Source organism: Herpailurus yagouaroundi, unplaced genomic scaffold, assembly GCF_014898765.1.
Source record: "Herpailurus yagouaroundi ecotype Mexico unplaced genomic scaffold, PumYag 139, whole genome shotgun sequence".
NCBI classification, from domain to species: Eukaryota; Metazoa; Chordata; class Mammalia; order Carnivora; family Felidae; genus Herpailurus; species Herpailurus yagouaroundi.
Window position 1 is genome coordinate 27,305,205 of NW_024412394.1, and position 25,722 is coordinate 27,330,926.

The 25,722-nt window shown below is 32.9% G+C and overlaps 1 protein-coding gene across 1 annotated transcript in view; it reads right to left on the bottom strand.

Annotated features, from left to right (window-relative positions):
• LOC121030036 (protein eyes shut homolog) overlaps positions 1-25,348 on the bottom strand; it is a 482,117-nt gene extending 456,769 nt beyond the window's left edge. The window contains exon 1 of the mRNA XM_040474598.1: positions 25,213-25,348. The gene's annotated coding sequence lies outside the window, so the exon portion shown is untranslated. The remainder of the gene's footprint in view (positions 1-25,212) is intronic.
• Positions 25,349-25,722: the final 374 nt, after the last annotated feature.

Here is a 25,722-nt window from a genome sequence, read left to right on the forward strand (position 1 = left end):
GTTACAGGATGTTACCAGAATAGTACTGGTGCTATTAGGAAGTGAACGAATGGGAGGCAGTCTTTAAATTTACTCAAAGTATACAACTTTGGCAACTTTCCTTTTATGGCTGAAAGAATGGCTTCTAGTACTTACCTAACAAATGATATGATAATTGAAGCACTGCTTCAGGATATTAGGGCCTATTATGGACAGATCAAAGAACCTGTGAGCTGCATTAGCTATAATTTTGAGAGTAAGAACTGATATACTTGAGCTTTCATGTCATAAAAAATCTCAAAAATTATTTTTAATTACATGAAAAATGGTGAAATTGTTTTTTCTAAGCTGTTTATTGATTTAAAAACATTTAAAAAAATGATTAGCTAAGTCCTTAACATTTGAATCAGTTTACTGAAACCAGAATATGTTGTCTCAGGACGATAATACATCCTAATAGTTTAAAAACACCAAATTTTGCATCATTTTGCATCTTTTTACATTTACATCTTAGTTTCTCTGATTTAATTTGAATTTTATAAACAACCTAGGCTTTTTATCTACAAATCCGTCTAACAGTGAAGCTGAAGGCTAAACAGCAAACAAAAACATTCTGCATTAGGGGCGCCTGGGTGGCGCAGTCGGTTAAGCGTCCGACTTCAGCCAGGTCACGATCTCGCGGTCCGTGAGTTCGAGCCCCGCGTCGGGCTCTGGGCTGATGGCTCAGAGCCTGGAGCCTGTTTCCGATTCTGTGTCTCCCTCTCTCTCTCTGCCCCTCCCCCGTTCATGCTCTGTCTCTCTCTGTCCCAAAAATAAAAATAAACGTTGAAAAAAAAAAAACCATTCTGCATTAAAGTCTATACAGACAGAAATGCTCTTACTGAAATCATAACGGTTTCTCAAAGCAGATCTCACAGTTACGACCCCCAAATCCTTTCATTCTAATAGCAAAGCATAAACAGTAATTTCAATATTCGCTTCATCATGAAGTACTAGTTTAAATGGTCAATACATTTTTATTAGGTAACACTGTGTTGAAATGATAACAATGGAACCACCTTATGTGCTCATTATATATCAGGTATCAAAATGACCACTGTCTCTATCTCAGTGACTCCTTACAAAAACTCCTTTTAGTAAAATCACTGTCATTTCTACTTCAAAGATAACAAAAGCAAATTTAGTGAGGATAAATAAATAATCTAAGGCAAGAACTGAGACATGTTGGAGCCTGGACTCTTCCAAGCCTCTGTTTCTAAGTCAATGCCCTTACCCATTATGTCATCCTGGGTTTTTTAATATCCATCATTTTATATTTTTATTATAAATTTATAATATTCTTTTATCATATAAAATTTTATTTATTGCACCCGAAAATTCTTAATATTACTTTGTTACTTAAGTCATTCAACAAACGTCAGATCTAAGTTTGCTTTTATCCTACCCTATGTTCAGTTAAAAAATGAGAAAAGTAATTTATTGACATAATTGTCACTTAAAGAACAAACTTTTATGGTATTTTTGAGGGGGATTTGATTGTCAATATGGTTGACAATCAAAATGATACTTGTTTAAAAAAATAAGTCTAATTGATTTTTAATCAACATTTTTCTATTAATCTTGATATTATTATACATGGGTCACAATTCCAAGAAACATGAATTTCTGGGAATATAAGGCTTCTTGTGCCAAGAACTGCTGAAAAATCTTTACTCCAATATTTGACATTTTATGCTCCTCTAAATGTATTCTAATGCATGGTCACGCTACAAAATGACTATCATTAGTGCTGTCACAGGCCATGGCTGTGGGAAGACCATGACTAATGCTAAGCTATCAGCACTGTCGGTGCAAGGTGTATTCTCATAATTTCTCAAACTGACCATGGAACCAATTTCCACTGATCCCTAAGTCATAAAACTTTACAATTACCCTGAGTTCATTAATAATGTATTACAGTTCTCATTCTCAATCAGAGTTTAATCAGACCCATGTCTCACAGGAAGGTTGACAAGTAAGCCACAAAATTATCCATATAAATGTCAAGATTTATTTTCCTAACATAAATGATCTAACCTAGTCAAGCATAGTTAATAATAAAATCACTCTTTCTGAGATTACCATTCACCTGATTGTCATACCCAATTTGGCCTTATATCTCAACCTCTCTAATGGTGGAGGTTATGAATATGGTCCACATAAACAGACCAATTTATGTGAGTCATGTTCATTTTTATATTAAAAATACAAAACCATGAAAACATATACTATTGCTTATTACTTGTTTGAAATAGGGACAAAACCAAATGGTTCAATTTATTTCATGTCAATGGAATAAGTATTAGGAAAGAAAAAATATGTTACAATGGTAATTTTAGTTGTATATATCTCAGGCTGCCATCTTTGCCAAAGTCATAATGACATAATCTCAGAATACTTCCAAATAGGGAATTCTGAATTAAGACACTCTTTAAAAAGTAACTGCATTGGAGGCGAGCCTGAGTGGCTCAGTCGGTTAAGCGTCTGACTTTGGCTCAGGTCATGATCTCATGGTTCGTGCATTCAAGCCCCATACAGGGCTCTGTGCTGACATATCAGAGCCTGAAGCTTGCTTCAGATGCTTGTCTCTCTCTCTATCTTTGACAACTCATGCTCACTTGCTCTCTCTCTTTCAAAAATAAACATTAAACAAAAAAAGTAACTGCTTTGGAAAATTAACATAATCTTGCCTCTGCAGCGCATTTTGTCCACATTCTGTGAATAAAAGTATTTGATATTTTAATAATGAAGGATGCATATAATAGATTCCGAGTTCTTGTTGCTGTCTAGTTATTGTTATACTATCTACCCACTCTTGATGCATTGTGATCATGCCATAAGTTGAAAAACATATATTATTTTCTCCACAATAAATATATGAATTCTTAGTTTTCTAGAAAGGTAACACATTAGATTACTAATTACATAAACATTTATCAATTTAAGAAAATGTATGCAAGAGTATAATTATTTGCTTTGGGAAGACTGATAGAGGTAAACGGATAAATATATGTAAGATAAACAAATGCAGATGAAATTTTAGAAACAACATATTGATTGAGAAGTACTAGACTATCAAGGATGCTAGTGAAGAATTTTAATATCTTCTGCCAATTTTTATATACCGCCTGTCTTAATAAAAACATTGTTTAGAGTAGCTTCCCTTCTGGGCACAAACAGACAAATTTGTTGACATAATTCTGACAGCTCCATTGAAGCAAAAAACAGAATTGCATTCATTTATTCAATTTCTAAGCATTAGATTCACAAACCTTTAAAAGAGGAAAACATTTTAATATAGATAATTAGAACAAAAAAACCAGTATTGTATCATTTTACTTTATCAGACAAAATAAATTAGTATGGATTAATCAAAAATTTAAAAAGCAAATTTATTTATTTCTCTTTCAGTTGACTTATTTTATCTTAGGCAAGCAATTTAAATTTCACATTTATTAAAGTTAAATTGATAATACTGATAGAAATCTGTAGGGGGTATTCAATGCTATGACTCTACACATGACTATGTAGAAGTTGTGATACATTTAGCATCATATTAGTAAAAGCTTCTATATAATAATTTTCCTAGATGCAATAACTTGACTTCTATTCAATGTTTTAATAGTAACAGGGCAAATACAATAAATATCTGTCACTGCAAATATTATTTCATAAGGACTACTACTTATTGAACCCTCTTTTCTAATTATTTATATCATTTCCTTCAGTTAAGGATACTTTATTTAATCTTATCTATTTTCTTTTCCTCCAATCACTCCTTTTTCAAGGAGATGTATATGCCTGTGATATTGTGATTTATAATAAGTAATAGACATTTAGTTATCATCATATTTCTGGCACAGAATTCCTAAAACCCTTGGAATTCTCTATGAGACAGTGATAAAAGTGTCTCCTATTAGGTTAATGAGCCGACTTTGGAACTCACCTAAGAATGGGAATTAGTTGCCAGGGGACCAACCATGAATAAAGGGGTAGAACTTTTAATCTCATCCCCTGATTCCCAGGAAGGGGAGAGGGCCCAGAAGTTGAATTCAATCACCAATGGCCAATGATTTGATCAATTGTGCCTTTGTAATGAAGCCTCTATAAAAGAGAAACAAAGTCGAAAGCTACTACCTTTGCCTCCACATGCCATGGTTCTGGGCTCCAAATTCCATGAAAGTAGAAGATCCTTTTTGGGGGACCTCACCCTACGTATCTCTTCATCTGGCTGTTGATCTGTATCCTTTAATATCTTTTGTAATAAATCAGTAACGTAGTGAGTAAATACGTTTCTGGAGGTCTGTGAGCTACTCTAGCAAATTAATCAAAACCAAACAGGGTGTTGCAGGAAACTGTGATTTATGGCCAGTTGGTCAGAAGAATAGGTTACAACCTGGACTTGTGATTGTCATCAGACGGAAGAGAGTTATTGGAACCCGCAGTCTGTAGCCAGTGGATCAGAAACACATCTAAGCAACTGAGCCCTTAATCTGTGGAATCTGATATGATCTCCAGAAAGATAGTGTCAGAATTAAGTTGAACTCCATGATATCTATCAGATGTCAGAAAACTGATGGTATGTGGAGAAAACCCCAAAAACATTAAAATTGAGTGCAGAACCAATATAACATTTAATAAACTATTTCTTTTGTTGAGCCTGTTCTCTAATTATGCTTTCTTTTATGGATTGTATTTAAAACCTCTTTCATAATAGAACATTTCCATACATTTCTATAATACATGCAAGCAGATTTGATATTTCTACCATTTAATGTAAAGATGTAATTTCATAATTAATTTATTAAATTTGTATATTTTCCAAGCCACATGCTTGGCCACATGTATTATATTCCTCAAATATAAATGACTCATATATACAGAAGGTCTTTTATAAAAAGACTGCATACTATTAGAAATATCTTTGTTTTTAAATTTAAAAAAGTTCTTAGAAGGAAAACATTTATATTTCTAAACCTCAATTCATAATTGTTAAAAATCAGTTAATATCTAATGGCTAATCCAGGGTTCAACCTTAATGACATAGAAACTATTCAAACTACAAGGAAAATGATAACACTATTGTATTCCTGTCTTCTCTCTTAGAATCTCTCAAAAGATTCTCTAACCTTGCACAATGAGTCACTGTCAACCTATGAAAACAGGTTGTTTCTCACTGCAAAGCAAATCCATTTGTTATGACAATTGCCCTTAGCTTACTATGAATTTAAAACACAAGAATACAAATTCTGATACTGAGTTGTGCTTAAGTATTAGAGCCAAACTGGTTGCAATTATTAGGTGAAGGCACTTTTAGAATCAATCCACCTCATCTTCTTTAGAATGGGAAATAACTTTCACTCAGATCACCCACCCACATAAGTATGGGCTTGCTCCCACAACACTAACCACCAGACTAGAAAAGTAGAACCAGGAATGAGATTTAATTACTACCACCTTTTAAAATATAAACAAGATCTGCCCTACAAACTATTTTGTCAAAATATGCCCTTCACTCTAGTGTATTCTATTGTCTGGTATCCAGTTTTAAGCCTAATGTGTCTTAACTAGCTTAAAATTAGTATACTAGGTCCTTTTCCTATTTAAACTAATGCTCTCCCTAATTTAAATGTCATGGATGGGGAAATCATAATTTGGACCAAATTCTTCAAACCAGTAAAAATATATAGGGGTTTTACTTCCCTTCAATCATCTATAATTTAAATACAAATGTCTAACTTTTAATTTGTCAGCATTTTTACGGTATTAAAGGTTGATAAATGTCTCTAATTATCTCAATGCGTGTTGTGAAAGTCTAAGAATGATTCTCAAAATAAAATTAATATTTTAGGAGAAAAAGCTACAGCACCCAGCACTCCAAAAAGTATAAGGAATATGAATCAAGAAAGTAGGAATTCTGGAATTAATAAGAATGTGGGTCACTGGGATCAGGGAAAGTTCTGGTCATAGTACACATATCACAGGCAATATCTTCCCAGAGCAAGGCATAAAGGGATTCTACTCTTACTGATGTGTCAGGATGCTGAGAGTATTATAATTAAATATTAAAGAATTCAATTAGTCTAGAAAATGTCATTTGATCATTTAGCCAATGAACAGAAGACAGTAGTAAATAAACAAACATTAGAGTTGTGAGTGAAGCTGGAAGCTATGACAAAGACTAAAAGTAAAACAAACAAGACCTAGAAAATCACTGGGGCCTCAGAAACCCCCAAACTGTGACACGACTCTAATACTGAGGCTGTTTTCAGACTCAACTGGAATCTTCTTGCTGTAATTCCAACAATCAGTAAGAGGATATTAGCAACTCAGAGCATCTGTGAGTGATCCCATATGAGTACCTACACCTATTTCTCACCATTCTTATTCCCCTAATTTCCTTTATATAGTAATTTTACCATTACTTAATCTTTAGATCCCCTCTCTGTAGAAGAAACATGCATAGTTCCCTCAAACTTTCCCAGCCAAAAGGAATACACAAATGAATGATTACTGTGTTTTAATCTAGCCAGAACAAGGATACATTACTTTTTGTGTGATTTTGAACAGGTTGTTTAAAATGGAATTAGACAAATTCCCATTTCTTACAGGAAGAGAATGAAATAGGACAACGGAAATATGCTCAGTAAGATTTAAGGTGGTAGTATAGTTTCATCTAATTCTCTCCTTTGATCAAAATTGTTCAATGATGTTTTTAAATTCGCAGAACACAATTCAAATATCTTAATGAGGAGCTCAGGTCCTTCCCTAATGCCTTCTTCAACAGCCCTTCCGTATTCACTTCCCACTGCCCCTCTCTATGTAATTTTGGTGTAGTCACACTGAATTATTGCATTCATTCTTCCTGTGCTATAGATCTGCTTTTGCTCCTGCTTCTTTCCCCAACTCTATAAGCATTTCTACCCTCTCCTTGAAGGACCAATTCAATGTTTATTTTCAATAAAGTGACATTTCCAGATGTCTCTGCCTTCCCCCTTCTTCCAGATAAAAAAGATTTCTCCCTTCTCTTACCTCTGAATCTAACCTTTCCTGTGTCTTATGGAGCATTTGACTCCATGCATCCTCTCTTTTCCTATTTTTTTTTCATATTCTCCTTATCCATTATCTCACTTCCTTCACAACTTTTAAGATTTTTATATGAAATTAATCAGGCATTAACAGGAAAAAGACTAAACCTTCTATTTAGATCTTAGGCACAAGCAACTTCCTTTGTTCTTTCAAGTTGTACTACTGCTATACACGTGTAGCATAAATTTCAGTTGTTTCCTTTTTTCTTTTTTTTTGCATATCATAGATCACATATGGAAATAAAAAACAGGAAATACATGTGGTAATGAAAAGAGAAAGACAGCAGAGAATTTTTCAAAACCTTAAAAAAATCAGTTCTTTGGACAGGCACTGCAATGGCAGAGTTATTTTGAGACTGTAAACACAGTATTGATACTGAAAAAGCAAAAAAGAGTGTGTCAGCCTATTGGAAAACAACTCATGACAGTGGAATTTAGTGCAAAGTGCTGAAATGTGAATGCGACTTTTGAGTTGTGAAATCTTGCCTGAAATCTATTGTTTTATAAATTTCCATCACATGTGTGTGGACAGAAACATATATAAATATATATTTATATAATACATATATACATATAATACATATATATTTATATAGTACATATATATATTTATATAATACATGTATTTTATAACTATCTATCTATTATTTTGTTTTAGTCCAGTAACAATATCCAGGAAATAGTGAAGGGTGCAGATGCTTTTAAATGTCCCATCCTAAAGTACTCTCTTCATACACTAGATCTCAAATCCCACTTCAGCTGCAACCATATTTCTCCCTTTTCATTACTGCAAATTCTGAAAGCAACAACATTCACTGTCTTGAGTTACTCATTCCTATTGACTTCTCCATTAACTTCAATTTAGCTTCTTCACCCATTATTCCATAGGAACTCCTAATTTTCAAGTCATTGATGCCCTTTCTTATTGCCAAATCTAGTAGGTATTTTAAATTTCTCATCTTTGCTTACCAATACTCAACATTCAAATTATCACCTAAGTTTTCCCTAGTTTTTAAATTATTTGTATTGATTGATGACATTACACATCCGTGTATCTTACCTGACTGCATCCACCCAATCTCTCTGTTGGCTCTCCTTCCTCTTCTTATCAAATGGCAATCTGTAGACTTGTATGAGTGCCATCATATGTCAACACTCAGAATGAGTGGTTTAGTCCTGGAGTGGAGAGATTTGAACTATGGGCCAGAGCACATACTAAATCCCTAGTACTCAGTAAATGAGTTTCCAAGCATTAAAAGGGATATGTGTGTATATATGCATATATGTAGATATGTACTTGTGTATGTATATGTATATACTGAATTAATAAATGAAATTCATGGTTTTCATCTTTAATTTTCTGACCATATTCTTTACATTGTAATAGTTCATCCACAAGGTAGCTCACATTAAGGTCTTTGTAGATCAGAAATGTATTAGATTTGATTTCATATTCTCTATATTGCAAAGTTGAGAGCCTTTCAAATAGAAAATACTAACTAAAAACATTATATAGGGGTACCTGGATGGCTTAGTCAGTTAAGCGTCCAACTTGGGTTCAGTCATGATCTCAAGGCTTCTGTGTTCAAGCCCTGTGTCAGGTTCTGTGCTGACAACTCGGAGCCTGGAGACTGCTTCAGATTGCATCTCCCTCGTTCTCTGCTCCTCCCCTACTTGTGCTCTGTCTCTGTCTTGCTCTCAAATATAACATTTAAAAAATATTTTAAATAAATGGAAATGGGAGTAAAAAAGCAAGTCATGTGAATGGCTGATAAGCTTTATGACAGTGTGTCAGAACTCCAAATTATTTGAAAGACATTATAGCATTATATCCATTATAGAATCGAGAACATGAAGCTGTCATTCCCAACATCGTTTTCTTCTACTTACTCTTAAATGTTGGGTGATTAGACTAACATCTCTTTGCTGTTGTTTTCTGGTTTGTGATTTTTGGATAATAATATTAACTCCTTATAAATTATAATAATAAAATGCTCTACAGATAAAAAGTATAGCAAAGGACCTAGTATAGAGTAAGTATCCAATGGCATTTATTCATTTATGTATTATTGACCAACCTTTGTGGAGTTACTATTCCACATACAGTATTTTATGGTTATTTCTTATCCTTAAAAATTAATTATACATGATTAAACATGTATTTTTAGGACATAAGAAATAAACATTTGTATAGTTTTTAATAATATTTCAAGGCATCTCTTCAATAAATGGTACTAAGCTAATTGGATACTAACATTTAAAAGAGTGAAACTGGACCCATATCTTAAACCACTCACAAAAATTAACTCAAAATGAATTAAAGCCTTAAATATACGACCTGAAACCGTGCAACTCTTAGAAGGAAATATAGGAATAAAGGTCCTTCACATGGGCCTTGATAATGATTTTTTTTAATGTGACGCAGAAAGCACAAGCAACAAAATGAAAACATAATAAAATAAACAAGTGGGAGTGCATCAAACTAAACATGTTCATAGCAAAACAAACCATCAATAAAGTGAAAAGAAAATCTATGGAATGAAAAAAAATATATTTGCAAATCATATATCTGATAAGAGGTTAATATCCAAAGTATAAAAATAACACACACAACTCAATAGCAAAAGTCAAATAACCTTATTAAAAATGGACAAAGAGCCTGAATAAATATTTCTCCAAAGAGAACATTCAAAAGGCTAATAGGTACGTGAAAAGATGCTCAACATCACTATTTATCAGGTAAATGCAAATTAATACTATAATTAGATAGATATCATCTCATGCATGTTAGAATGACCATCATCAAAAAGACAAAAGATAAATGTTGGCATGGATGTGATTCAAAGGAACCTTTGTGCATGGCTATTGCAATTGTAAATTGGTACAACCACTATGTGAAACAGTATGGAGGTTCCTCAAAAATTTAAAAATAGAACTACTATATGATCCAGTAATTCTACTTTGGGATCTAATGTATTTCCTCATTATTTATGGTTGAATAAAAACCATTCACATATACACATACATTATTCAACCACAAAAAAATGAGGAAATCCTACTATTTGCAAGGACATGGATGGACCCTGAAGGCACAATATGCTGAGTAAAATAAGTCAGACAGAAAAAGACAAATACTGCATGATCTCACTGATACATGTAATCTAAAAATAAAAAAAAAAAAAACAAACAAAAAAATAAAACAAAAACTCAGAAGAAGAGATCAGACGTGGTTATCAGAAGGGGAGGGAGAATTGAAAGAAAGTGGTCAATTCAGTACAAACTGCCAATTATAAGACAAGTAAATAAATACTAGGGATGTAATATACAACATGATGACTATAGCTAACACTGCTGTAAGATATATAAGAAGGTTGTTAAGAGAATAAATCCTAAGAGTTCTCATCACAAGAAGAATTTCTTTTTTTTTATTCTTTTTTAAAAATTTTTATTGTATCTATATGTAGAAGATGCATACTAGCCAAAACTATTGTGGTAATATTTTCATAACATATGTAAATTGAGCTACTATGAAATACACCTTAAATGTACACAGTGCTGTATGCCATAATTATTTCTCAATACAACTGGGAAAATTTATTTTAAATAGTATTTCATTTGTCACATTCTGGATTAGCAGAAATTCAGTATTTTTCTCTAATGCTCAAGTTTGCACTATGAATCAAATAAAACTACTTAATAATGACAAGGGTTAGGAGAACGACACATATTTTGCTATGATTAAAAACTAATCTGGGGCGCCTGGGTGGCGCAGTCAGTTAAGCGTCCGACTTCAGCCAGGTCACGATCTCGCGGTCCGTGAGTTCGAGCCCCGCGTCGGGCTCTGGGCGGATGGCTCGGAGCCTGGAGCCTGTTTCCGATTCTGTGTCTCCCTCTCTCTCTGCCCCTCCCCCGTTCATGCTCTGTCTCTCTCTGTCCCAAAAATGAATAAACGTTGAAAAAAAAAAATTAAAAAAAAAAACTAATCTGAGAGCAGCTGAACTGCATGTAGTAATTGTGGTCCCAATATTATAATTTCCTAAAAAAACAAGGCTCAGGGATGCCTGGGTGGCTCAGTCAGTTAAGCATCGGACTCTTGGTTTCAGCTCAGGTCTTGACCTCAGGGTTCCTGTGATTGAGCCCTGGTTGAGCTCTGCATTGACAGCAGGAAGTGTGCTTGGGATTCTCTCTCTCTGCCCCTTCCCTACTTGCACATGCTCTCTCTCAAAATAAATAAATAAAAATAAAATAAAATAAAAAGATTGTTTCATTTTCACAGTTTGAGTTTTTACTTTATTTATCTGATGTTGCCTTTTTGTTTAGGTTCATGTAAATTTTCAATATAGGAAACTATATTATGATTACTACTTAATTTATATTTGCTGTGGATTGTTTGATCTAAGAGTAAGAGTATATATATATTAGAACACAAAAAAATTACTAGAGGAAAAGAATATCATATTTTGCTCATAAATGTACTATACAAATATCAGAAAGGTTAATACAATTACATTCAATCCAGTCAGTCTTAAATTAATGTAAAGTTTATAGTATTGAGCAAAGTTACAAAGATTTGTACTGTTAACAGATACAAGTTATAGAAGTGATCTAATAATGAAATTTCCAGAAAGCCAGAACTTAATTGCTTTATTTCTTAGACTATTCTACCATTACTATTTGTTGTACAATGAAGTTTTAACTGCGTGTATATTTATCATTACCTGGAAATTAAATTTTTTATAATATGAATTATCATCAGACTATATAACTATACAAGTGCAAAAAAAAAAATCATGCAATACACTATTCTAACATAACAATCTTTTCACTTCCAATTTTTTCACTTCACTTATTTCTTTGAATCCTATTTTTGTTAGTCTTTTTAATTGGATATTGAATAGTTAAACTTTTGAAATACAGCTAGGCATAGCTCCCTACTTGTCCTGGTACCATACAGTCCTCTTCAGCTTACATATTTCACTTTGTATAGCCAAGTACATATGTGATGATCTTTCTGACTGAATTGACAACTAAATGCATAGATGAAACATAAAATTAACTGCTCTATTATTATAATAGAACTCAAGGTATTTGAAAATACATGGAAAAGAGCATGACTACCTTTTTATGAATAACTGACAATGATGTGGATAAGAACTTGGTTCTCAAATCAGTTCTAGAACTGCCTTGGTTGGACATATTCTAGCAATTTAAGAATGGGTGAATTATTCAAATTCTCTGTGCCTCAATTTTCTCATCTGTAAATTGAATAAATAGTAATAACTAATCCATTATGTTACTGTAAGCAATAGACTATCTAAATACTATGCTCATTGCTTGTTACTTGTACTCAGAAATTATTACAGTAGTTTGTTGTTATATTTCAGCCAATGAAGTATTTATATTCATAGAAAAGTAAAATATCTTATATTTAAATAAATGTATGACATTTATTGCTAATTATATAAACAGAAGAGGTTAATTCAATTGTTTCAAAGTACAAATGGCTCAGTATTAATGTACTGTTACCCTGATAAGACTAAGTATATTAATTTCTTAGGCTGCTATCATAAAGTACCATAAACAGGATGGCTTAAAAAAATGGAAAATTTTTGAGTCACAGTTCTGGCGACTAACGGTAAAACCTAGGTGTAGGGAAGGTTGATATCTTGTCTGGTTGTGAGGGAAATATCTGTTTTCCTCTCAACTTTTGGATGGGTGCCTTCTCCCTTTGTCTCCTCACAAGTCTACTCTTTTATTCATATCTCTGTGTCCAGAGTTCCCCTTTTTAAGAGGAAACCAGTAATACTGGATTAGAGTTTACCCTAATGACCTCATTTTAACTAAATTGCCTCTGTTAGAACCCTATCTCAAAATAAAATCACATTCATAGGTGATGGGGCTTAGGAGTTCAATGTATAAATTTTGTGGGTATACAATTCAGCACATTACACTAAGTATATAAATCTAGTTTTTCATTTCACTGACCATTTGATGCTTTTCTACCTAATACTAAATGTTTATTTAGAATAAAAATACTACCTTCAATTTATGGAATTTTATGTATTGTATAATACTTCCATATTCTGTAAATTCACCTCCACTCTGTCACACTGCTCCTCAACTCCTTGTGCCACATGCTCCCCAGCTCAGTCTCTCCTCTACTTCTATGATTGTCCTTTCTTGGTCTCCTCCATTGACTCTCTTTGGCTGCCCATAGTTAAATATACATATTGTCAAGGAAAGCATTGCTTCTTTCAAGAGAACTCATGTGTTGTATGTACTAATTCACATTTGACTTCAACCAAAAGTATTAAAATCTTAATTGCCTGTGGAATATACCTGTTCCACAGGCATCTCAAACTTAAAATGCCTAAAACAGAATCCTCCTTATTCCTTCCTAATAGCTTGACTTAAATACATTTCAATTAAATACACCATAATTAATTAGTCACTATATCTGAAAGATTGGTAACATTAATTTCTCTCCCTCGTCCACCGCAACTGGCTCACAATATTTGGTTGATATTACTTAAGGTGCTCCTCACATTTAACTCATGTCCTCCACCTACATTATTGATTTTTTAATCTTAGCCCTTAACATCTCTCATCCTGCTATTATACTGATTTCCTGAAATGTATACCTGCCCTAACCCTTGTTAATCTATTCTCCTCTCACTTCTCAAGAATGAAAGCTAACCCTTTTCCTCTTTGAAAATGTAGTTTGGCTACACAGAAGAGTTAACACTGTTCACTTTGCTGTACAAATAATTTCACAATTTTGTTCTATCTGTCTTTGAATTCTCTGCATCTCTGCCTCACTACATTGATTACAGTTTCCCAGGCTTGTTAAATCATTTTTCTACTTCACTACTTTGGGCATGTGCGAATATTCCCTTGCTGAGGAACATCCTTTCCACTTCATCTTCCCTGTCTCTCCCTACCACCTATTTTTCACCCACATCTCCCCGTGTAAAAATGCCTATCCATCCTTCCAATATCATTTCATACAGAACCTTTTCAGTGAAGCCTTGCGAGACTTCTCTAGAGAGAAAAGTTCTCTGTCCTTTGTGTCCCTGTGACCCTTTGTCAGTATACTGTAGATTATGCTCTACCTTCCCTTCATAGGATTATACCTCTATTAGACTCTAAACTTCTCAAGGGGATGCTATGATAATGACTAAGAGACTCAGAGACAAGTTAAGATCCTGGCTTTGACAACTATAAGCTGCTGACTTGTAGAATTTGCATAAACTCCCTGAATATTAGTTGTCTCATATGAAAAGTGGGGACAATGATACCTATATTTCCAGCTGATGGGATGATTAAAGTATATATTATCTAAAGCATTTAATGCATTCAAATATTACCATTAGAAGTAATAATATTGTTGCTATTACCGCAAACTCATGATTAAGGCAAGTCATGTGCTCAAAAGTATCATTTCACTAATAAATGCTTTTCACAATAAGTTAATAAAATGGACAATAAAACCACACCCACACTTAATTAGATGAGAAAACAGGTCCCTAAGAAGGTAAATTACTCATCCAGTTTCACAAGGGTAATAATTGCTAGATCTAAATTTAGAACACAAATCTTCTGACTTTTCTTTGAATACTTCCTGTATCATGAATTTCATAATTCCACTTTATGAAGACATAGTCCCGTAAATGTTTCCTATTTCTAAAAAAGCTATAGTGCCCAGGCACACATACCTGTGGCATCAACTGATGAAGTATTTCTGTGTATAAAAGATACACTTCAGTAAAAGAACCATAACGTAAACATGATCAAAGACTTCATGAAGTTGAGCCTTTCAAGATAATCTTAGAATTTAACTGCATTATAAAAACAGAAATGGCAGGGCATATCTGAGTATTTTATATCTTTGTCTGCTTTGTTAGCAGTTAAACTGCAAAATACATTTCAGAATTGTTTCTGTGAAGACAGTATTTATTAAATGAGGGCATATGTATTAATTAAATAAATAAATAATTAAATGATTAATTCCAAGTTCCCATGTTATGGTAGATTAGTCAAAAAAGTTAACCTTTACAAATTGTGATCCTTTTAGTTAATCTAATTCATGCATTTCGTATTCACCATGCACAATAGTCAGCAGCAATGTACTCATTCATTGATTCATTCATTCATCAAATATTTGTTTAAATGCAGTCAAGCAAACATTCATTCGGCTAACACTGTGCCAGATACTTGAGTACAAGCACATGAACAAGATAGATATGGCCCTTACTTTCTCAAGATTTTAAATCTATTGGTAACCTAAGGTACTTTAGTTGTATTTTATCAAAAATTATGGAAAATGCTTCTTTCTTTTTTTTGAAAGTTTATCTATTTATTTATTTTGAGAGAGACAGAGACAGTGCAAGGGGGAGGGGCAGAGAGAGACGGAGGGAGAGAAAATCCCAAGCAGACTTCCTGCTGCCAGAGCAGAGCCTGATGCAGGATTTGAACTCATGAAACTGTGAGATCATGACTGGAGCAGAAACCAAGAGTCAGAAGCTTACCTGACTGAGTCACCCAGGTGCCCCAGAAAATGCTTCTTAATTTAGCAGTACATTTTAATCATGAAAGAAAAGGCAACTGTTAGGTCAAAGATGTCATTTTTTTTCAAATAAAGTTTTCCCTGTAAGATTTCATATTGTCTCAGTGTGATGTAAACATAAGCATATGATATTGCTTTTGTTTTTAATCCCTACTTTGAAATAGGATTCTCACTAATCCTAGCCAGTACTGTATCACATCTCAAAATGTCCTACATATTAGCTCTTGAGGCATCATTCCTTTGTAAAATGTAAATAAAAGGAGATGAAAAAAGCTTAAGAAGAGGCACAATATGAGAATGTTTTCCTTTTCCAATGTACTAGGAAGTAATTCATAACTGGATAGAATTGCTTCTGTTTAGAGGAATGAAAGGATATATTGAAGTCGGTAAATGCATTTTCTTTGAGTAAAAGGGTTATCACACAGACATTTGTAACTTTAGAGATGTCACTGCTATAGCCGCAGGGTTTCAGAAGGAATTTCTGTGCTTCAGGATGAAGATGACTGAGGTTCTATTCCCCTTAATATGAGAAAGAATGACTTATAAATGAAGATTTAAAGTACTGGAGTCAGCTTTGAACTAGTCAAGCTTGAAACTAAACTCCCATCTCACCTAGTAAAGCTCTCACTGCCAGAATGTTTCCTGGTTGTGGAGGATAAATGACAATATGTACCACCAGAAGGGATACTATATACAGAAGTTAAAAGTAAGCATCATCAACTCATAAAATAAATATAACTTATAAGAAGTCACGTGCATTTTAAGTTCAAAGTAGCCCTACATTATGCAGTAATTAGACTAAAGTGGCGTTTACATTACTGGGAAATAAAGGTTTTCATTTTGATTTGATCAAAATCTATTTCACACTTTGGGGCACCAGGGTCGCTAAGTTGGTTGAGTGTTCAACTCTTGATTCAGCTCAGGTCATGATCCCAGGGGTGTGGGATTAAGACCCCCAGAGCATGGGATCACTTGGGATTCTCTCTCTCTCTCTCTCTCTCTCTCTCTCTCTCTCTCCCTCTGCTCCTCTCCCCCACTTGCTCCCTCTCTCTAAAATATAAATAAATAAATAAATAAATAAATAAATAAACAAATAGAAAAATCTATTTTGCTTCTTAAAATGAAGAATAATAAGACATTATTTGTACCTCCTCTGTCCAATTCTATCTTCTGACTTTTTATTTATTTATTTATTTTTTAACATTTATTTATTTATGAGATAAAGAGAGACAGAGCATGAACGGGGGAGGGTCAGAGAGAGAGGGAGACACAGAATCTGAAACAGGCTCCAGGCTCTGAGCTGTCAGCACAGAGCCCGATGCGGGGCTTGAACTCACAGAACACGAGATCATAACCTGAGTGAAGTCAGACGCTTAACCGACTGAGCCACCCAGGCGCCCCTATCTTCTGAGTTTTTAAGTGGAGGAAGAGCTAAAGGCAAAAATACTATATACAAAAATAAACTAAAATTAAAATCTGAAACCAAAGTATAATGAAATTTAAAGAATGATATCAATTTATTCATATATTCAATTAATAGTAGAAGGTATATTTATCTAACACCATCAGCTAAGTCAATTACAATGTTAATTTTATTCTAAATGTTGTACAGACCCAAAAGAAAATGACAGTTATTTAGTTCAAACAAAACATAACATCAATTAAATACATATTTACTTATAGTTAGATGTGAGACAAGAATGTGCATTCAACAAATCCAAAGACCTTTTAAGTAATCTGTAATTATGGACTGTGTATGATGTAAGTTACAGTGAATTATGAATACACAACAAATACTTTGCACTGATTGAATGACTATGAATATTATAGAGTGTGGTTTCCTCAAAAGATCTGTTCTAGTGGTAATGAGTGTTTTACCATTTACATATCTGGATAAATAGAAATTGTCAGAGTGTCTGGGAGGCTCAGTCAGTGAAGCAACTGATTCTTGATTTCGCATCAGGTCATGATCTCACAGTTCATGGGATTGAGCCCCACATCAGGTACTGCACTGACAGCACAGAGCCTGCTTAGGATTCGCTCTCTGCCTCTCTCTCTCTGCCCCTATCCTACTTGCAATCTCTCTCTCTCAAAATAAACAAACATTAAAAAATTAGAAATTTTGGGGGCTCCTGGGTGGCTCAGTCAGTTGAGTGTCTGACTTCAGCACAGGTCGTGATCTCACAGTCTGTGAGTTCGAGCCCCTGGTCAGGCTCTGCGCTGACAGCTCAGAGGCTGGAGCCTCTTTTGGATTCTGTGTCTCCCCCTCTCTCTCTGTCCCTCCCCTGCTCATGCTTTGTCTCTCTTGCTCTCAAAAATACATAAAACATAAGCTTTTTTTAATTACAAAGTGTCACTAAAATCATATATTGAGGTTCATTTTTCACTTTGATAAATAGCAAGGATGACAAAAACTATATTCTATAACATCTGGAAAATATATATATATGTGTATATATATATATATATATATAAATAAAAATTTCAACTATGGAAAAGAAATGATTTTTTAAAAAGGTAGCAGGCTAAATTTTAGACTATAACAAAGACTTCAAGAGAGTATAAAATATCTAAAAGTTAGAGAGGCAATGGTATAGTCAAGGCTTTAAAAAATGACACTTATCAATAAGGAGTTTTGGCTTAAAATGATACATTCTGCTGACATAACTAAGAGGAAATTGATAAGGCCATGGTAAATAAATAAAATGTAAGATTATAAGGACTTTTAAATATAGTTAAATATATCAGAAAGACAGGGGATAGAACAGACCTTCTATTAAATGTATTAAATTAACAGATAACCTATTCTAAAGAAATGGGTCTTTACTACAGAAGACAGAATATTGTTTTATATGAAGATATCTCTAAACTATCAATCCAAGAATTAGATATTCTCAACAAATTATTTCATCAGAGATTTAAAAGAGAGAGAGAGAGAGAGAGAGAGAGAGAGAGAGAGAGAGAGAGGAGATGGAGGTTTTAAGACCAAAATTGAAACAAATTAAACATCATTTCATTACAAAGGGGAAAGACAGGCAAATCAAGATAACAGTTACCAAAACATGTGGTCATCCAATTATCTGTTGGAATTACCATTTATTTAAAAAACAAAGCTTAGTAATTCTTGAAATCCCATCCCCTTCCACATAGAGATACTTTAGATTTAATTGTAACTAAGTAGGGATTATTTACAGTGAATCAGACATGGAGGGAACCTAAGGAAGGGGCAACCTTATAACCTCATGTGGGAACAATTCAATACAGCCAGATACAACTCCAATAATATTTGAACAGTTCTGAAAAATAAAGATCAAAATCAGATTAAACAAAATTACAGAAGTTATGGGTCAGTTTTGTGTCCTCAATTCTTTTTTTTTTGTTTAATAAATGAATCAAAGAACAATGATGCAAGCATTTTCTTAAGTCTAAAATGCAACCCCCAAATTCTGACAACTACATTACAAGTTATTCTAATGAAGAGCAAAAATACATTATTTCATATGTACTCTAGGATAAATGCAGAATTAAAAGGACATATTGAAAAGATGAAAAAGGAAATTATGGAATCAGAGCTACCTATTGCTGTATTTGAGTCTTGCACAAAATAGTATGATTTAAATGATTGCATAATTAACATGTCAAATACAAAGAGGTTTGCAAAAGCCTTTGAAGGGTGACAAACAGGGTAACAAAATTATGTTGCTGTCAAAGATATTTTTTTAAAGTATTCTAGAGTTCAAGACTAGTGAATTTTGTTGTTGTTATTTTGTTTGGAGATATGAGGAAACTAGTTGAATGACTTACCAGAGTTAACACAGTTGTTCAGGAAAAAAGCTAGAAATTCATTGCTGACCTTGTTTGTTCCACCAAATTAAAAATGCAACTAAAAGAGTCCCATGGGGGTGGAGGTGGAATTAAAAAGAGCCCCAGGGCATATCATAGGAATCTTAAAATATCTGAAGGTTTAGTTGAGGAAGAGGTGTTAATTGATCGTTTTGAATCACTTAAGTAATGTAATTAGAGAGGTGGAATCAAAAGATGAAATTAGGAGGACACAGATACTCATTTCAAATATAAGCGAATTTTCAAAATGATTACTGAAAGATGAAATGAGATACCTTTGGGAAGTATTGAATTTTTCATTAGTAGAAACGTTCACATTTAAAGGGGATAAACATAAGTCTGAAGTACTGGAGTTGGGATTCAAGAACCATTGGGATGGTTAGACTAAATGAAACCTTATCTCTTACAAGTCTGTCATTAAAATTGCATGCTCAAAAAGGGACATATTTTCAGAAAGTGGCAAACATCGATTGGCCAGGTCACTTAATTGCTGAATTCTCTAAGATTTGGGGAACTGTTCAAATAAAACTCTGTATTAAAGTTGAAGGATGAAGTAACTTAATATTTTAAAACATTTTTATTTCCTTCAATTGAGTTACGGAGCTAAATTACAGACCATTGTGTATCTGATACTACTGTATGTACTCAGGAAGTGAGTACTAAATAAATAGGTGACACAACAAATCTAGCTTCTAGAAAAAGACTGAGGAACACAGTGGTCCTTCCAAGTAACTCAATTCTTCTCCATTCAGAATTTTCCAACCATTTAATTGATTCTCCTTATTGATCCAACCAGGACATTTGATTCATTGATTTTCATTACTCCACTTAAAAATCTCAAGTTCTACAGGGAGCTTGGGTTACCTATGCTATTATGAAAGATAAGAAAAACTAAATCTTCAGGAGTAAACTACCTCAGATCACAAATAGTATGTGTTCTGGTTGACTTTTCTGTACTTACCGGCTTTTTGGTTTGTCAGTTATTGACAGATCTCTAAAATACACTGTCCTATACCAAACTGCAGAGCATCCTGTCTGCCTTTTAGTTTGGAGTCACTGTTCATCTTGACCTTGCCATTTGTGTAAGTATCAGACTGGGTAATGACCTTATTTGCTACTATACTGCAGTGCCTAGTTATCTGCTTGGCATTTATGGTCAGCTTTTCATTTACAGCCTGATGCTGACATATTCCCTAGACAATACTATATGTTACTCATTAGCATTAGTGTCCTCTCTCTAAAATCATGGTCTAACATAAATCCTCTGAGAAACATTGTGCTCTGAAATTCTTATGAACCTGTAGCAATTTACTAGAGAAGTAATTGTTTCACCTAAAATTGTACTTCAAATCATTATTTGAATACATGCTTTTTTCTCATTAAAATAAGACATGTTTTCTTTCAAAAGAGAAAAGTCAATTATATTTTATTATGTTTATGAGAGTAAATGACAATGTGATGCATAGAAAAAACTATCTTTAAACATTGCAGTACTATTTGAATTATGTAAAGATCTCTAGAAGATTTCTTAAGATAATTTATTTTCTGTATCCTTAATGACTTTAAGAAAGTCTATGTAACTTGCATTTGAACATTGTAAAAGCAAAGTGACATTTATTAATATTAATTTGTACTTCCTGAAGCATATTATTCATTTTCAATACAGTATTATGTACTGTAATATTCCATCATGTTTATTCAATGCTGATTTAAAAAAAATGACAACTCATACTCTAAAACCAATTAGCAATTTAAATGTAGTGAAAGAATATTAGTCAAAACAAGATATTTTCATTTTTTCTAAAGCAAAAAAGCTTAAGGACATCATTGTCTTTTCTACTTTTTAATGTAGCTATTAACAATACCCAAGAATTTGTATGCATATTTTATATCCTTTAATTAAATTCACTTCAAGGTCCTAAATTATGTGTAAAATATAAAGATAAATATATTCAGTGTTTTTGAAACTTTATAAGTAAACTTTTAAGGAAAGTTTAACAGGAACAAATTTCAGCTCAAGTTTGACTAATTTCATATAGGTGAATGGAAAATTGAGTTAGTATGCTGAAGTTAAAAATTATGATTTCTGGCAAATTATGACAGATTAAAAAAAAACTATTTTCCTTTAATAAAATTTTGATAATGAAAGTCCATTGCCAGATTACCAAGATACAACTTATTTCTAAAAAGATTCAACTAATTATATGGGTTTAAGTTGTTTTATTAGGATATTGTTTTAATAGGACTTAATTCATAAACTATTTTCATTTAAACATATGCAATTGTAGATGTGATATAAGTATTTAAAAATATGCCATTTAAACATTTGACATCCAAATTATCAGGTACCATTTTGTTGTTGATAATGATGCTTTGTTGTTTTAATGTAAATTGCAGTTCTCAAAGTGACGTCTTTGAGAACTACAGCATCACTGTCACCTAGAAACTTGTTAGAAAAGAAAAATCTTTGACACCATCCCAGACATACTAAGTCAGTAACTCTGAGGGGGAGGTCAAGCAATGGGTGTTTTAACAAGTCAACTGAGCAATTATGATGCATACTAAAGACAGAATAACTAATCTGGATGTTCTCAACATTGGTGAAATATTACAATTATCAGATGAATCAATATAAATAGATTCATAAGTAACATCCTATACCAATTAAAATGAATTATCTGATGAGAAGACCAGAGTTTGTTAAAGCACCCCAATTTTAATGTGTAGTCAGGGTTGAGAACCACTTCTCACCTAACATCCAAGACAGCTTACTTCATTCCTTTTTTACTTCTGTGGAACTGAAGGCATGCCTGTTATTTCATTGACATTGCAAAAGTTACTGCTGGATCAACAAATTTTAATATCTAATGAAAATCTTTCCCTTTTTTGCCTGTTCTCCTGATGGGAAAAATACAATGCCTTATTTTTTGTATTGTAATAGGTATGTCAATTTAAATCCACTACTACCTATATACAGATAACATCTTATCAGTACTTTTAAACAAATATAAAAGTGACCTGAAAGATTCATGGCTCTTCTAGACTACCCATCTTACCACATAGTATTGGTTTCCTAATAAATATCTAGGTGGAGTTAATCAGAGTGGAGATACATCATAAGTACACTGGATTTGCTGCTCATTTAACAATTTAGCTAGTTCCTACTATGCTATGGAATTAATCTTTACCTCCAGAAATAAAACTAATAATTTATAATGAGAGTGTAGAAATTTAAAACTGACATAGAAATACAGGCAAGTAGTAATACTTTAGTAATAGTATTTTAATACTATCTAACTAGTCTACGTAACTAAATAACTAATACTATCTAACAAACTCAGTTACATCAGAGATTTGACAGACATTTACAAAATTTGAGTATCCATGGGTGCCTCAGTAGCTAAGTCAGTTGGGTGTCCGACTTCAGCTCAGGTCATGATCTCATCGTCCATGAGTTTGAGCCCTGCGTCAGGCTTTGTGCTGACAACTCAGAGCCTGGAGCCTGCTTCGGATTCTGTGTCTCCCTTCCTCTCTGTTCCTCCCCCACTCGCACTTTGTCTCTCTCTCAAAAATAAATAAAGATTACAAAAAAAAAAAATTAAAGTTTGAGTATCCAAACATTTTAGGTAGCAGGTTTCTTTTAGTTATTTTGTGATTCATTACTCTAAACTCAGTATTTCTAAAATAGTTGTAATATCTAAAATTAGGGGATTCATTTATATCCTACAAAATTATGAATAAAACAGTTTACATGGGAAGTAGATAATTTTCAAATAATTTTATGTTTACAATATTTAACCCTGAGTTAATAGTTGATAACATTGTAATCATCCCATTTTTCTAAAGCAAAAATAGCAAATGATTTTTTTTTTAATTTGCACAAAATAAGCTTATGCTTGATTGGAATAATTGATTATTGTACAAAATGTCTTCAATATGTGTGAAAATTTTAGAATCTACATTGTTTCTTCCTCCTTTCTTTCCTTTATTCAATACAACACTAATTATTGACACTTTTTCATGAAATAGCTCTCAGATATCTTATTGTAAGCCTCACAGCATTATGCCCACAATTTAACTCAGTGCTAATACTTTTTTCTGCCTCCAGTTTCCCTCATTCATCCTAAATGCAGATGTGGAATAATTTTCAAGAAGTTGTAATTCTTCCCATCATGAAGTAAACTGAATAAAAGACCAGTTATTCTAAACTAATATCTTCAGGTTTACATGAAAGTTTCTTCAATGCCCAATTTCAGTTCATTTCTCACTAACTCACTTCATACTTTTTTTTACTTCCTTTTTCTCCTACACTGTATGTCACAAATTTTCCTTGATTAATATTATGACCTTTCCCCAGAGGTCTGGATTGACTAAAAATCTTATGAAAAACTTGTGTTTATCAGTCTGAAATCACAAATCATGCAGCCTCTAAAGGTCATTTTTATTTTCTTTTTAAGAATTTCAAAATGGTACATTTTTTTCTTTTCAAATATGTGGGTTAGAATATTTCTTCTGCAAAAATAAATATTGTTCAGTTAAGAATGATACATTTAATAAAATAGATATTAATTTGGGGGAAGATCCAAATGTTCTAAGAACAAGAATAAGGACATAGAGAAATCATGAAAAGACGTCTACAGGCACGCGAAATTGAATACATGCACTACCCTTTTGTTACAGCGTCTATATAGATACAGCATATTTCTTTTTAATTATTGTTTTTGAGGAAACATATTTGGAGAATTATCTAGAGAATGTGTGTGTATACATAGGTTTGCATGCATTTTATGGAAAACAATACTTGCTAAACGTTCAATGATCAAACACTTTTAAAAACAGCTTATTTGCCAGAAATCAGTTTTGCTTCTACTAAAATACAACTTGTTCACTCTCTCTATTGATCATATTTGTCATGTTGTATTTCAGTTATTTAGGAAAACCTCAAAAATTATTTTTTAAAGTTTATTTATTATTAATTTTGAGAGACAGAGAGAGAGAGAGACAGCAAGCAGGGCACAGGTAGAGAGAGGTAGAGAGAGAGAGAGAGAGAGAGAGAGAGAGAGAGAGAGAGAGAGAATCCCAACCAGGCTCTGTGCTGTCAGCACAGAACTGGACACGCAGCTCAATCTCACAAACTGTTGAAATCATGACCTGAGCTGAATTCAAGAGTCTGACACTTAACTAAGCCACCCAGACACCCCCCAAAATATTTTTTGAGTAATAATTATATTAAATAGAATTTCCAGTTATATAAAACAAAAAGTCTATAATTGTATTGTAGTAGTTATAATTATATAGGGTACACACATAAACTATTTTTGTCTTTATGAAAATCTACTCAGGCTTCCTTTTATAAGAATGCTTCATTGTTTTCCATTTACTATTTATTTAAGCATTCTTTGACAGTATATTTCATGGGAAATTTAAGAACATATATATTTACATTCTTATATAAATGCATATCTTTATATATGCATATATAAACATATATATGTACATTTATGCAATATATACAACATAGGTATATTTATGTAATATATATATAGAATATATATATATAATTTTTTTATTTGTAAGAGACACTTACATTTTTTATATACCAATGTTTTCTTATTTTGAAATACACCCTAATCATGTCTGTGAAACACTTCAGCACACTATATAAAGGATAGGAGAGATGGGGTGAGATTCACTTACCTTGTATATGAATGAAGTCTAGTGCACCTCGGTTTCCTGGAGCTGTGAAGATTCAAAGAAAAAGTCATAAGCATGTGATCCCTCTATAAGACACCATGAACCTACAAGTGGAGGCCAACAGGAATGTTACTGTTAGAGCTGGAAAATTATCATCTTTGGAGAGATTAATTGAAGAATATTAAATCTTGACTCATACTTACGGGAAACACAATCTCCTTTATAAGCTAAGAAAACAAAAAAGATTTAAAGAGTTGATTCATAGATGACCATACAAAAAAGGAGAGTGAAACTGGTAATAGCAACAAAGGTGTTAGCATGATAGTTCTTATAGACCATACAGCAATGTGATCATATCACCATAAACTGAAACATCATGAAATTGGGCTACCTACTCAGCCATTTATGGAATGGAACTTTAAAGAAAAACTAAACATGAAAAATGTCCTTATCCAAAATGTATAAGTGATGTGAAATGTTTGCTAACAATATTAAAGGTCATTGAAAAATCAT